The sequence below is a fragment of the Perca flavescens genome, chromosome 4 (genome assembly GCF_004354835.1).
Source record: "Perca flavescens isolate YP-PL-M2 chromosome 4, PFLA_1.0, whole genome shotgun sequence".
Classification (NCBI taxonomy): domain Eukaryota; kingdom Metazoa; phylum Chordata; class Actinopteri; order Perciformes; family Percidae; genus Perca; species Perca flavescens.
Genome location: NC_041334.1, coordinates 15,278,379 through 15,292,141, shown reverse-complemented (window position 1 = coordinate 15,292,141; position 13,763 = coordinate 15,278,379). Strand labels below are relative to the sequence as shown.

The 13,763-nt window shown below is 41.2% G+C and overlaps 1 long non-coding RNA gene across 1 annotated transcript in view; it reads left to right on the top strand.

The window, feature by feature from the left end:
- The window catches only part of LOC114553649 (uncharacterized), a 71,043-nt gene extending 57,709 nt beyond the window's left edge, over positions 1–13,334 (top strand). The window contains exon 4 of the long non-coding RNA XR_003692362.1: positions 13,256–13,334. This is a non-coding gene — a long non-coding RNA (uncharacterized LOC114553649). The remainder of the gene's footprint in view (positions 1–13,255) is intronic.
- Positions 13,335–13,763: the final 429 nt, after the last annotated feature.

The window sequence follows — 13,763 nt, the reverse complement described above, 5'->3', positions numbered from 1 at the left end:
TATGCAGTATCAAGGCTGTAATAGAAATAACCTTTTGTGCTCAGCCACAGTGCCCATGTGGAGCAGCTGCTGACTGCCCTGCATGTCCACGTAATGAACACTTTAATCACCTTATTAGTTACTGGGCCACTCAGAAACACAGCAGATTTAGGATAGGAAAATACTTTCAGAATTTTATTTAAAAAAATGTTTGGGAATGTCTGTCTAATGTACCTACTGAGAAATTACTTAAAATGGTAAATTAAATATGTAAAAAATTTTGATATTACAGGAGTTGTTTCTGTGTTATTAAATTGATTGAATATAAAGTTTACTTTGGTGTTCCCTGGAGTCAATATTGTTCACAAAGACACTAAGGTAGTTCTTAGGATTTAGTGGATACACATAAATGACATCAAATGTAAAGTGCAAAAGACAACACTTGAGTGCAGTCTGACAGGAAATCAGGGAATTGTTGTGTTAGTGAACTGTGGATAAGCTCCGGCCTGTCTTCCATATGCTACCTGCCCCCCTGACGGTCCTGTGCTTTCACACCCAGTTTTGGTTCAGGTTTATCACTGCCAAAATCAATAGAGAGGGCTGCCCAAACGCAAGGTAATTATGAGAGTCAGCGGGGTTCTGGGATTGCTAACAACACTGTTGTTGTGTTGAAGAACTGCTTCCATTCCCACCTCGCATCCCAAGGAAACACGCAATAATTACATTTTGATAGAAAGTCATCTTGCTCCTCTTTTCCTGCCTTAGTTTAAAGGTGCCCAGTTTTCTTGGAAACATACCAAAGTTATGTTCACATTCAGTGTTAATCACCAAAACACATTGTGTGTATCCTTGAGGTGTTACAAAGTGAGTAAAATGTCTGTCCTCATAAAACATTTGCAAAGCCATTTTCTTTTTAGCTATTTCAAATCCTGTATTGTTTACATCCATTTTGCTTGCTAGCAGTCTTCTTCTTCTTCTTCTTCTTCTTCTTCTTCTTCTTTTTCTTCTTCTTCTCTACCATTGTTAACACATTGCCTAATTTGTTGGACTTGTCCATCAGCAGAGTAGTGTGAAATTGACTGCAGGATGTCAAATTCACAAAATACATACTCATATTTGCATCCTTGTGCACGATACCAACAAAATGGGGACCCACTCTTAAAAATATAGTTCCATTGTGCTGCTGGTGGTCAAAAAGAAAACAGGTTTTTTTTATTTTCCTACTCTTTCTGCAGCTCTGGTTGTTTTTTTGTGTTCAGTACTGGCCTGCATAAGGCAGAATTCACACTAAATTTGGTGCTGCGGAAAACCCCCCAGTTTTATTCATTTGAATGGGGGTAGTCTGTTTAGGACTGCCTCTATAGCTGCTGTGGGATGGGGGACAAAAAAACAAGAAAAAAGCTAAACCGAAGCACCTATCCTCAACTGCCCAGGGGTCTCATTTATAAAACTGTGCGTAGGATCCTTACTATAAGTGTACGTACGCCCAAAAGCCCAAATTGGCGTACGCCGGAAAAAGTCAGATTTATAAAACCGTGCGTACGCACACCTATAAGCAATGTTCCCTTTATAAATCACATCTTGACTACAAGTGTGCGTACGTGGATCAGCCTCTTATCCCGCCATGTACACGCCCATTTTTAACCATAAATAGTCAATGTAAAGCACCTCGTGAATGCTGATCAGTATGTTAATGACCCTGGCAGTTGTTCTTCGTTACACCGAAACATGCCGAATCATGACGACTGGCGGAGAAAACAAACAAACCTTTAAAAATCCTCTCAGACGCTCGGGAATTGCTGCCAATTGAATTATACACGGTTCCGGCGCGTTGCCCTCTCTACTGGACCCAATTCAGTACATAGATCCAAGAGCGCAGCTATATTACTATTACAGCTACATATGGGAATTTAAATCGGAATATGAGCCAGTCATCGTCATGGTCCCTGAAGACTCTTTTTCTCTTGATTATTCCATTCCGGTCCTCCTGCAGGGCCAGCAGTGCCATGCAGCATTACGCACGGGTTCACCGCAGTATTTATATGTTTAGTCTACAACAATTTGTGATTGTTAACACCTTGCTAAAATCACAGCAACAACTAGTGGTATCCCCCACCCCGAGATACAATTTGAAATCGAAATGTAATAGGCAAACACACTTTTCTTCATGCAGGGTTTGTTATAAACAGTATTAAATTTTAGACCGATAACAAGGACATAGAGCGTAACGATTGCACGAGAGCTTAACGGCTGTATTTCCAGACTTTGACATTTGATGATATATGCACAGTTTTAAAGATAGATATTTAGTTATTTACACTGCGTCGCCAATTCCTATTTTGTCTCCATAATGTGCGTACGCATGGGTCAGAGTTTGCGTGGAGGACCGCACATTCTCCCGTCAAGTTTGTTTTTTTATAAATCACAACGTTTGCGTCGGATGTGGCAAAGGTACGTACGTTTTCAGCCCCGTTTTGTGCGTACGCCACGTTTATAAATGAGACCCCAGGTCCTTGTGGAACAGCTGACTGTTTCCTGAAACAAGCTCCAGCACAAAGCACAGCCCTTCCATCTTTTCTTGTCTAGCTGCTGTGAAATGAAGGTGCCTTTAAGTGCGGTTAGAAATGTTGAGATCATGTAAACAATACAACAAGAACAGAAAACAATAATTGTGAAATATAAAGGCTACTTGTGCTACATTTGGGGGGTTAAATAGGATTATTATACATGATTGATTGGTTAAACAGGAGTGCGCAAATTGCCACAATGCCAGATTTGGTCTGAACGCAGCCTGTCTCCATGGCACTCAAATGCAAGCAGATACATGTACACAGTACTTGATAATACTGTAGTGATATGTAAAATGGGATTGGCTCTTGTATCAGCCTGATCCAGCTGTCTTTCAACTTAACCATAGTGGAAAAGTTGTTCCTTTTCTTATTTAAAATTATATTTTAGGCTTGACTGACACTTTTTAAGGCAAACCAGGACACAACGATTCTCATACACTTTGTAATTGTACTTACCTGCTACCTTCCCTGCCCACACGTTTGGAAACTGTGACAGCAGGGAATCAAAAGTGATTCCTCTAACTAAACTAACGTGTTCTGCTATACATAGCTGTTGTTATATACAACATGTCATTTTTTTTTATTTTGTATCTCCCTGAATCTTTGAAATGTTTCATCCATCCACAGAGCTGCTAGACCTTTGGCAGAGTTCACTAGAGCTGCAGAGGCAGTTTTACAAAGATTTTAGCTACACCCTAAGTGTCACTCAAGGCTGCAGCTACACTACAGTTAAGAAGCGAGACTTAAGCAAGATTTGTTGTCCTCACGTATATGATGGGTGTTACAAGGACAACATTATTTATAAGTGTTACTTATTCTTTTTCCAAGAGTATTCTCTGCAGTAGGTTGGTGAGTAAATGTTAAATTTAGTCCGGCTGCCTCAGGAGAGGACTGTGAACAGAGTGGGAAGCAGACAGCCACGATGAGAGACAGACAGAGAGGGGGATGAAACTAATGAAATGAGAAATGTGGGGAGGGAGGTAAGAGTCAGAAGAGTCTCAGCATGAGCCACATACAATTGCTCTTGTAATTGCACACTGTCTGATTATCCTTACAATTCTAAATTCCCATGGACTCACTTGAAATAAAATACTGATAATTTGTTTACTGAGTCTCCTCCTGATTTGACTCTCATTTGTTCTGCTGCGTGAAAACAAAGATCCTCTTTCATCTCCAGCTCCACACCACAGACTGAGAGGCTTCAAACAGGCAGAGAGGAGTCGATTGTACTTGACCTGCATGCTTCATTCATTGGAGCTCAACTTTGTTCAGGTATTTCTTGCCCTCCTTGGGGTAACACTATCGAGTGAGTGTAAGAGCAGCTTACCTGGGACCCTACTACTGCTACTGGAAAACCACTACGGACTGTCGGTGATCCATTGTAACACAGAACTTCCTGAGCAGTAAATGAAAAGAATACAGGCTTTGTGTTCCTTTCAGTGTGTGTGCGTAAGATAGCTCTGGGCTACCTGAAACATTATACACCCATGAGGGCGTAGACAAGCCAACAGGCCGCCCAATGGCTTGGCTCACATCCCCCTTCTGGGTTTGTTTCAGGGCCTGCAGCCTGGCTTATCGATTGGCTCTACCGCCAACATTTTCTGAAGCTCGGTACTCTTAGTAGAACTGTAACTGTAACCTTAGCAAGCAGCTAAATCTGTTTTCAGAGGTGACGCCTCAGAGCAAATGCGCTGGAGGATGTTCATAAGATTCTGGTTTTCCAAAAGGTGTAATACGTTTGGTAAAAGAATGTATTGTTTATTATATATATATACAGGGTGCGATTTCCCCCTTTCTGGTCTACATATCACTGCCCCTGCTGAATTATTTTTATCCCTGGTGGGGACAAAACTATACAAAATGTGTATATATATATATACTGTATATACACATATAAAAAAGGTTGTGGTTTGGATTAAGTCATTCCCGAGGAACGAACGAGCATTTCCTGGGTGAAAGTATTTTGTTTTCGCCACATATAGTGAACTCTGCTCTCCGGCTTGAAAGCGCTGTGTTTTATGTTGACACCGCGTTGTGCTATTTCATCTTGAGATTATTTTCCATTGGATGTTGAAGTGCATACGTGTTTTAGCATATTTGGCCGAGTGGCACTATATCCATGGTATTGGAAGGGGGATTTAATTCTTGCATGTTTTGTTGTGCGTGATCAAACCCCCCTCGCTTTCTTCATGAATCACGTATATATATATATATGTATATAGAGATCTTTTTTGGCTTTTGTTTTCACCTGCATGGATTACTATATGCGTGGAACATACCTGTATAAAAGTGGAATGAATGTTACAAAGTTGTGTAAATGTATGTGACACATTCTGAATCATCGTTTTATTCTGAAAAAATCAACTCCTGTGAACTCAGGGTAGGAGTATCTGTGAGCTGCTCCAAAATACATTCTATGTTGGACCTTTTCGGATGATAAAGGGATTTATCATTGAAACACTTATTTGTAGATACTGTTTGTTTGTATGGTTTGGTGCAGAGGGGTGTACGTGAACAGGCGACTGGTATTAAAATCCAGTGAATGCCTTTTAAGAGACCACTTTTTTGTGACTGTGCGCATAATGTGTAGTGATGCCTTGTGCTGTCTTATGCATGAGGATTAGGGAAATGTGATTTCTCAGTAATACATTGGACAAAACTGACCTGTGCTTATTCCTCTGTGGGCTGAGTAAGTGATTTTCTCCATTATGTGTGAGTGTGCTTCAAAATCTGCAGCGTTTGAGAGCTTTTCAGCTGTCTGCCACTAATGTGTCAAATGGACAATGGGATGGTGAGGCTAATTTCTGAAAAGGGTTTTTATGATGTTGAAAGAAGCTGTCGGAGCAAAGCAGATATTTGGACAGACCGATTTGATGTCACTTTTTTAGATGAGGTAATGTCCCTTTTTTTTGGAAAACTTTGCTCTTGAGCCGACATCCGGCCACAGCAGTTTTTCCTACTGAAAAAGCATAATCTGTTCTTAACAAGCAGACTCAGTGAGGCAAATTCAAAGCAAAGCAACACCCACGGCTTGGATGGAAAGCTCTCAGATCAAGAGAATAGAGGGGAGGTGGAGATGAAAATGGAAAGCTAACAAAGGGATGACATCGGCAGAGAGAGAGCAGGAGATAGAGAGAAGGGAGCGTTACTGCTCGCCTCCGAATAAACACAGTCAGGAAAATACACGGATGTGTGGAAGGGGAAGCGAGGGAGAGAGTAAGACGAGGAGGGTAGGGCTGAAAGGGAGAATAGAAGGAGGGCTACTCAGTATCATCTGACGGGAGAGAGGCTGATCCCCGACAGCAGGTGTTGGAGCGTAGAGAGACTGAGTCAGACGCACGGAGCTAGGGAGGAGAGGAGCACCAAGTTCTTGAGGAGAAGAGACTGAGTTGCAAGTGAGGCACTTCAGACAGGTAAGCATGGGCTGGGATGATGGAGTGCACTGTGCTTGTAGGGAGAGAAACTGTTGAAAGATAGATACGTTGAGAGAGCTTACAAGACAGACAGATGAGAGAGCGAAACGGACAGACACGATGCATTGTGCATTAGCTGCTGTACTTGATTAGATTAGTTGCTCTCTACTAAGTGGACCTGCAAAGCTTCCGGGTTTTTGTGTGTGTGTGTGTGTGTGTGTGTGTGTGTGTGTGTGTGTCTGTGTGTGTGTGTGCGTGTGCGTGTGCGTGTGTGTGTGTGTGTGTGGGTAGAAGGAAAGATGCAGCCAAGCAAGACATTACTCTTAAAGCAAAATTATGATCTAAATATTACATTTGTTCAGTATATATAAATCTAGGAACTAAAGCCCAGAGCAAGAATTGAATCCTATAATGGCGTTGAAAGGCAAAACCTGGAGCTGCTCCAGTGAAAATGACTTAGAAAAACAAGATTCTCGTCTCCTAGGTTGCGTTGAGCTTTTCAAGTTCAGTCAAGCTTCATTTGACTGTTACGTCAACAATTACCAAGAAGAAAATGTGCCAGAATGTCTGCAAAGTTTGTGCTTGTGTCCCCAATTCACTCTTGCTTGAGCAACTCCAGATATTTTCTTTTGGTGACATCAAGAGAGGGATCGACTAATGGTGATGACCCTGTATGCTGCTACACTTACAGCTTTACACCCAGCGAATTGGTTGTAAGCAAATCAAGAATCATTTCTTCTTTTCAGCTCAGTTTTTTGAAGAGCAGTCAGAGCCAACAGGCTGTAATCATGTTGACAGATTCAGACAGACAGAAGACGTCAGATTAACCTTGATGTTGCTGCTGCCTGACTGGCGGTTTAGCTGGTGGATTGATTGACGACATGATAAGCATGCTGAACTACACTAGTTTTCCTATATTATTTTTTTGTTGTTTTGTAAAATCAGAGGGAGTTATTTTGGAAGTAGCTATAAATCCCTGTTTCACTGAAAAAGAGCTAGCAACTGGATCATTACTATTACCCACCAGAAATGTTCAAAGTTTGTTTTGCTTCTTGTTACATACACCAAAATCATTACTTATTTGGGTTATAGTGGCAAAGTAATGGATAGCACTCCTGATCTCTTTATTAATGCAAGATGCCCCGCGGTCTTCTTGCTGAGGAGGGCTTGTCTGCTATAGCCCTTTAACGGACAATTACTCTACCATTAATAGACAAGGTTACTCTACCAAAGCAGCACTCAATCCGATGATATCTGACCCTTCCTGCAGTGCCTGCGCCTATCTTTTGTTTGCCAAAGAAAGAAATGCATCTGTTGAGCTAGCAGACATTCAGTAGTCATTTTCAGCCAGTATTTAGTCTGGGATCAGCAATATGTACTATCGTAGATTTCTGCCGGTGAACCTTAGATTAACCTTGTAATTCTTTGTCTTTTTACTATAAACTTTAAGCATTATTTGCTTTCATGACGTATCTTTTTGTAACTGTAATGACTGCAGTTATTCTGGTTAGAGTTTGTGGGGGCTTAGCACAACTGATAAACTGACAATGACAAATTATCTGTACACTTCCTTGAGTGGTGCAACGTCAATGCAATAATTGTCATCAAAGATTTTACATTATAATCATCTTACTCATTTATTAAACATTACAATGAACTCGTTATTGGATGGCAGAAACACAGCAACACTTTTTTCTTTTTTAAATAAAACTACTTTTACTGTGTCCAACAGCATGCTAATGATAACTGCTAATGACTAAGCATGAATTGTCACAATATACAGTGAATACCACACGGCACACCATCTGTTGCTGTTGTTTTTGTTTGTTTTTTGAGTGAACTAATAATAGTAATTGTTTTAGACAAATATGTCACTTATGGTTTGGACTGAAGCTTTGGTCTTCATTTCAAAGGTTACCCCTCTCGAGGAAACACACATTTTATTATGTAATTGATACATTAATCCTTAACATACACAAATAATGGTTCAACTGTTTTGCTGTATCTGACTGACCCTGACCCTCTCTGTGGCTCTCTGTAACTACAGCAACCCAAAACAGACCCATCCTACTCAAATGTATTTTTTAAATTCAGTTTGCAGAGCATTTAGTGTAGTCCAGCTCATTTGTATTAGCAGGTGCTCCTCAAGCCTGAGCCATGATCGAACTACAGAAAGAGGGAAGTCTTATCAGGGCTCATGACCAGCAGTCAGTCGAGGCAGCTACTGGCAACACACAGGAATAATTGGTGTTTTAAGTTTCAGACTGCTTTGTGTCTATTTTAGAAACTTTCTTCTGCCAGAAATTAATATAAAAAACCTATTATTCTATAATTAAGAGCATTGTAATCCAGAGTGTGAATGGTTTGAAAGTGAATACCAGTATCTAAGTTAGCCATTCATTAATTTTTACTCTGGGGCTTCATGTTAAAACTGTAGCATATGTTGTTTTTAAGCTATAGTGCGTAGTTTCTGTCGCCCCATGTGGAATTCTAAGTAATAACAACAAAACTGTCAGCGCGTCCACATGATACAAGCCTTACGTGATCGCGCACCAGTGAGATTATATCTTTCATCAGTGTAATAGACAATGTATCCCTCAGCAAAGGATCAAATGATATTATTTGATAGGTTTTGGGTTTGTTTTTCAAATGGAAAATCTTTCATTGATCCATGGGATATATAATGTTGCTAAGTAACACATTTACACAACGGTATAAGCTTTAACAAGAATTCAACTTGAATATGGAGACAAAAGGAGCTTTGTGCACTGTGTGTCTATACCACAGAGCAAGAGGTGCTGCAAGATGAATGTTAGAAAAATGTTTGTGGTAGTGACCGCACACTCTGCCCATTGATCAAGGATCTTTTTAGTAATTAACATTGGCATGAGCATTGTGTTTTGGACCTTTCACCTGGGATCATGTGTGTGCAGCTTGGCAAAAGGCAGTGAACTGATTGTTTAAGCTGGCTAGGTTGCTTGGGATGTGCCTCCAGTGTGCCAATCATCCCGCTGACGTGATACAGTGACCCAGCCACCCAGCCACCTGGCTGCTGCTGTGCACGGGCTTGACCTTTGCCAGTCACCACTGGTCCAAAGCTCATTAGGACACACCATTGTTTAATTCATCTTAATAAAAGAGTGCACTTTTTATATGTCTCTAGGTCTCCTAGATGAAATGTGTGATTTTGCTGTAATATACATAAGATTATTAACACAAAAGGGCTTTCTAATTGCAGACATTTTGATTTGTCTATTGCATAGTTGCATTATTTAAGGACTATTCCGGCGCAAAATGAACCTAGGGGTTACAAACACATGTGTACCCACTCCATCGTTCTCTGGGACATGTTTTCATGCTAATCAAATGTGTTTGTAGCTTGAAAGAAGCTAGCGTGGACCACCGATTAGCTTACAACGCTAGTATTCGGGACACAGGAAAAGTAAAAACAGATCGCTATTTTGTACCACTAAAAAGGCTCAAAATATCACCAAACCTCAACGGTAGCATAATGAGGGTCCCTAAATGTTAACCGAAGCATTGAGAACTTTGTAAGTGTACAGACAGTTTATTGAAAAGACACTCACGTTCATGTTTACATGCGGCCGCCATCTTGAAAACCAGTCATGACTTACAGCTGGCGATGCAAACTAAAATCAAAAGCAATTTGCTCAATATATCTGAAATAATTGCACCGATGTAAAACATAACTTGTCTAGTGTAGCTACTTACTCAGTGGATAACTGTCCATCTGGTCCCTCCGGTCTGGGTCGCTGTCTCCAATTTATTTTCGGGTCATGGAAAAAACTTTCAAGTACAGCCCTGTTTATCAGAGAGGGGAAATCTTTAGACTGTTAAAAACACTGCGTCTCTTGGGTGTCGCGACGCAACAGGTCCCACCCAATACAGACACTCCTGTTGCCATAGCTTCACAATGCCCGCAGGTACACCACCAGTTTCCCAAAGTACGAGGCTGTGTTGCGGTAGCTCTCTCTCTCGTAGCCCTTTCACTTAGCTCCCGCAGCTCTTCGTTCATTAAACTGTCTGTACACTTACAAAGTTCTCAATGCTTTGGTTAACATTTAGGGACCCTCATTATGCTACCGTTGAAGTTTGCTGATATTTTGAGCCTTTTTAGTGGAATAAATAGCGATTTGTTTTTACTTTCCCTGTGCCCCAAATATTAGCTAATCAGCAGTCCGCACTAGCTTCTTTCAAGCTACAAACACATTCGATTAGCATGAAAACATGTCGCAGAGAGTGATCACATCTGTTAGTAACCCTTAGGTTCGTTTTGCGCCGGAATTGTCCTTAATGTAAGTCAAGTCAGTTTTATTTATAAAGCACCAAATCCCAACAGGAGTTATCTGATGACACTTTTCATATAGAGCTGGTCTAGACCATACTCTTTAATTTACATAGACGTAGTCTTGCTTTGCCAGACCCTCCTCCAAAGCGTGCTAAAGGAGGTCTGGCTACTCCACATAGCATTTGGTTTTTATTGGCATTTCTTTAAACCAATCACAATCATCAAACCAGAATGCTAAACTCCGCACAGAACCGCTGCAAAATAGTTGTGCGAGAGAAAACTCAGATTGGATAGATAGTCTAGCTAGCTGTCTCAATTTACCCTGCAGAGATTGTAGGAGCAGTTAACCAGAGTCCTCATAAATCCATCAAATTTAAAATTGCAACACAAAGAAAGCAGAAAGACACGGAAAATACATGCATCCGGCGGAATTTCCTGTAGCACCAGAGCAATCCCGGATGTGGAACGTGAAGGATATAGACTAACAGAGAACCAACCAAGTGGCAACCTCTGGTTAATGAAAATTGAAGCCAACATGGAACTACTAAAAACTGCAGTTCATTGCGTGGCCACTTGAGGCTGGCTCCAAAAGCAAGTAAATCTTCATAGGCCCCCATGTTAAAATGCCCAAGAAGCAGAATTAAACATGTTACAGCTGGGTACAAAAAACAGTTTTGGTCTTTAAAGCTAAGTTCACCCTTCTTGACAACTGTACAGGGGAGAATTTTTTGATAACTCACCTGTTTAGATTGTATTAAGGCTTACAATTATACATAATTAAGGGTGTTCAGCTTTGAGTGACAGGTAGGCTGCCGTCACAGTAGGCGAGCATAGACTGTAGGTGTCATTCGGCCCGCCTTAGCTCCATCCATGTTCCACCTCTACAGCTGGATGCACTGGAAGCCGCCCACTTAGTGCTATATTTCGGCTCTTCAGATGGGTGACATCACAGAGACTACGTCCATATTGTATACAGTCTATGGACCCAACATTCCCCCATTTGCAAACCACACGGGTGTGCAAGGAAAAAAAAACTCAAACAGAATCAGGCTCTAGGTGGGCTGCCATCTGCCTCGACCATAAATTATAACATTGGAATTAATAATGGCCATTGTCCAATTAGGATGCACTCTGGCCCCAGTGCAATGGAAACAAGTGATTCCAAAATGACTTTATGGATATGTAATCACAATGGACTGTTTAAAATGTTCACTGATGGAGTAGGTATATACAACAGGATTTGTGCCAGGGTTCTGTTGAACAGGATTCATGAACCAACATAATCTTTAAAGAATTACAGATTTCCATGAAAAAAAAAAAAAAAGGCTGTACAGTACAGTTCATATTTTGTCTTTGAATGCTAATCATTTATTTACTGTACTAGTGCACCTCAATGCCTTCACAGCGGATGGTGAAATACTGAATAATGCTCTCTATTTTGCAACTTTCCTAAATCCATATCATGCAGTGTCATATATCAGGATGGTGGTATTTGATAAGGTGTGCTTACTGTGATTGTCAGAATATGCCAGCCTGAAATCTCTCCCTGAGTCAAACTTAGCATTTACCCTTTCACCAGATATATTATCTGCCTTGTAAATGAATGCAGGGACACACACACATACACACACACACACACACACACACACACACACACACACACACACACACACACACACACACACACACACACACACACACACACCTACTACAAAAAGATTTTCATTATGAGGGCCACCAAGTGTGCGATCGGTAGTTAAAGTGGCAGGCTGTATTGTGGCATCTTTCTGTCTGTGGAGTTTTCCTAAATCAATGATTGATTTGCTCTTTTGTGCTTTGCCTTTCTTATTTGGATATATGGTAGTCCCACATAGGAGGTTGAAGCAATGGGCAGGTGACTTACACCTACTGTACAAAGGGTAAAACATGATGAAAGAAACATGAATTTAAAAGAATAGCCCTTATATGTGCAGACATCAGAGGCAACACAGAACAGTGTTGCTGCTATTTTACAAATAGATTGCTTAACCTGAAGTCCAGGTCAGCAGTCTGTTGTCATAAAAGTGCAGCTCTGTTTACTCAGAGATTCTCCCCAGTTGTTAAAGGCGCAGCATTTTCAGATATGGGGGAGCGGGAAAATCTATAATGGACTGTCTGCAGAAGAAAGAACACTCTGTAAATGATCTTATGTCAACACATCACAAACCGATGTGGTGTGTGCTAAGATGGCAGAATAAGGGGACATACTGTGAGCGTGTGAGTCTCCACCAATTCTCACTCCATTCTCACCGAGAAATCAGATTGTGCTATTGTTCTGAGTCTTGTGCTCCTAAGCAATGTTTAGAAATGCCCTCTGCTGCAGGTTTGTTAACCGGCTGCATGCACAGACGGGTTGCCAGTTCTAGCAACTAACTTGTTGTGTGAGACAAAGTGTGAAGTAATATGCTGTGACCGGAATCCAGGCCAGGCTGGTAATTCACTCCAATCACACAGAGAAGGATGGGGCCGAGGGGGAACAGAGAAAGATAGGTGAGGGCAGCTGGTGAAGAGATTAAGGTGAGGGTCCTTTCTTTTTCTGCTTTGTGTCAATTTTTCACTTTCCTCTCCGTCTGTGCAGTTCTCCTGAACTCTAATGTTTCACAATCTCGCCTCTAATCTCACTCATCTCATCGCCTTCAACCAAGCTGGTGTGAGGGCAAAGGCTTCAGGCAAGCTATACACAAACCAAAAGGGCAGAATGTTTTTGTATTACTCGTGAGTAAAGAAATACCCTCAGCACAGTGGTGTAATAATTGCAACGTTTTTATTGTAGTAAGAGTTGAATGATCCTCTACGATGAGTCAAAAGGGTCACTGTTACATACATTTTCCTGTGCTCTTATTGCTTAAGTGTGAAACTGAGATCAAGCTGGCCATAACCTCCCTCTCTCTCTCTCTCTCTCTCTCTCTCTCCCCCCCTACCCCTCCATCCTCTCTGACTCACAGGAAACAAGATGGAAGGATTCCTCGTATATCTGATGAAGTAGAGCCCTCACTAGCACACTCCCACCCTCCATTTCCTTTTCCCTCACTTACAAAGGTAACACAAGACTTCGACCTGTTCTCTTCTCTATTCAGGTTTGCATTCGGTTTACAGCTGCTGGAATCACATACTGAGACAGTGCCAAGATATTGATCTGATAAATGTCAAACTGAGAATTATAAGATGCCTAACAAACACAGTTAAAACACAAGTGTGATTACAGTATGTCTCAGGCGCCCTAATAAGTCTAAGGCGCCTAATACTGGCCTTTAAGAGATCTCTTTCTAATTCACTTCCACTGTAAATTTTGGGTGACAAAATCCACTGTCCTCATCTTGTGCAAAACTGAAGTTAATATGAGGCTTCAACAGTCTGAAGCAGGTATAGCAATGATTACAGCAAGCAAAGTCACTAGCATGGCTTACTTACTGGTACACTTGAATGAAATAGAGCCAGTATTAATGCTATTAG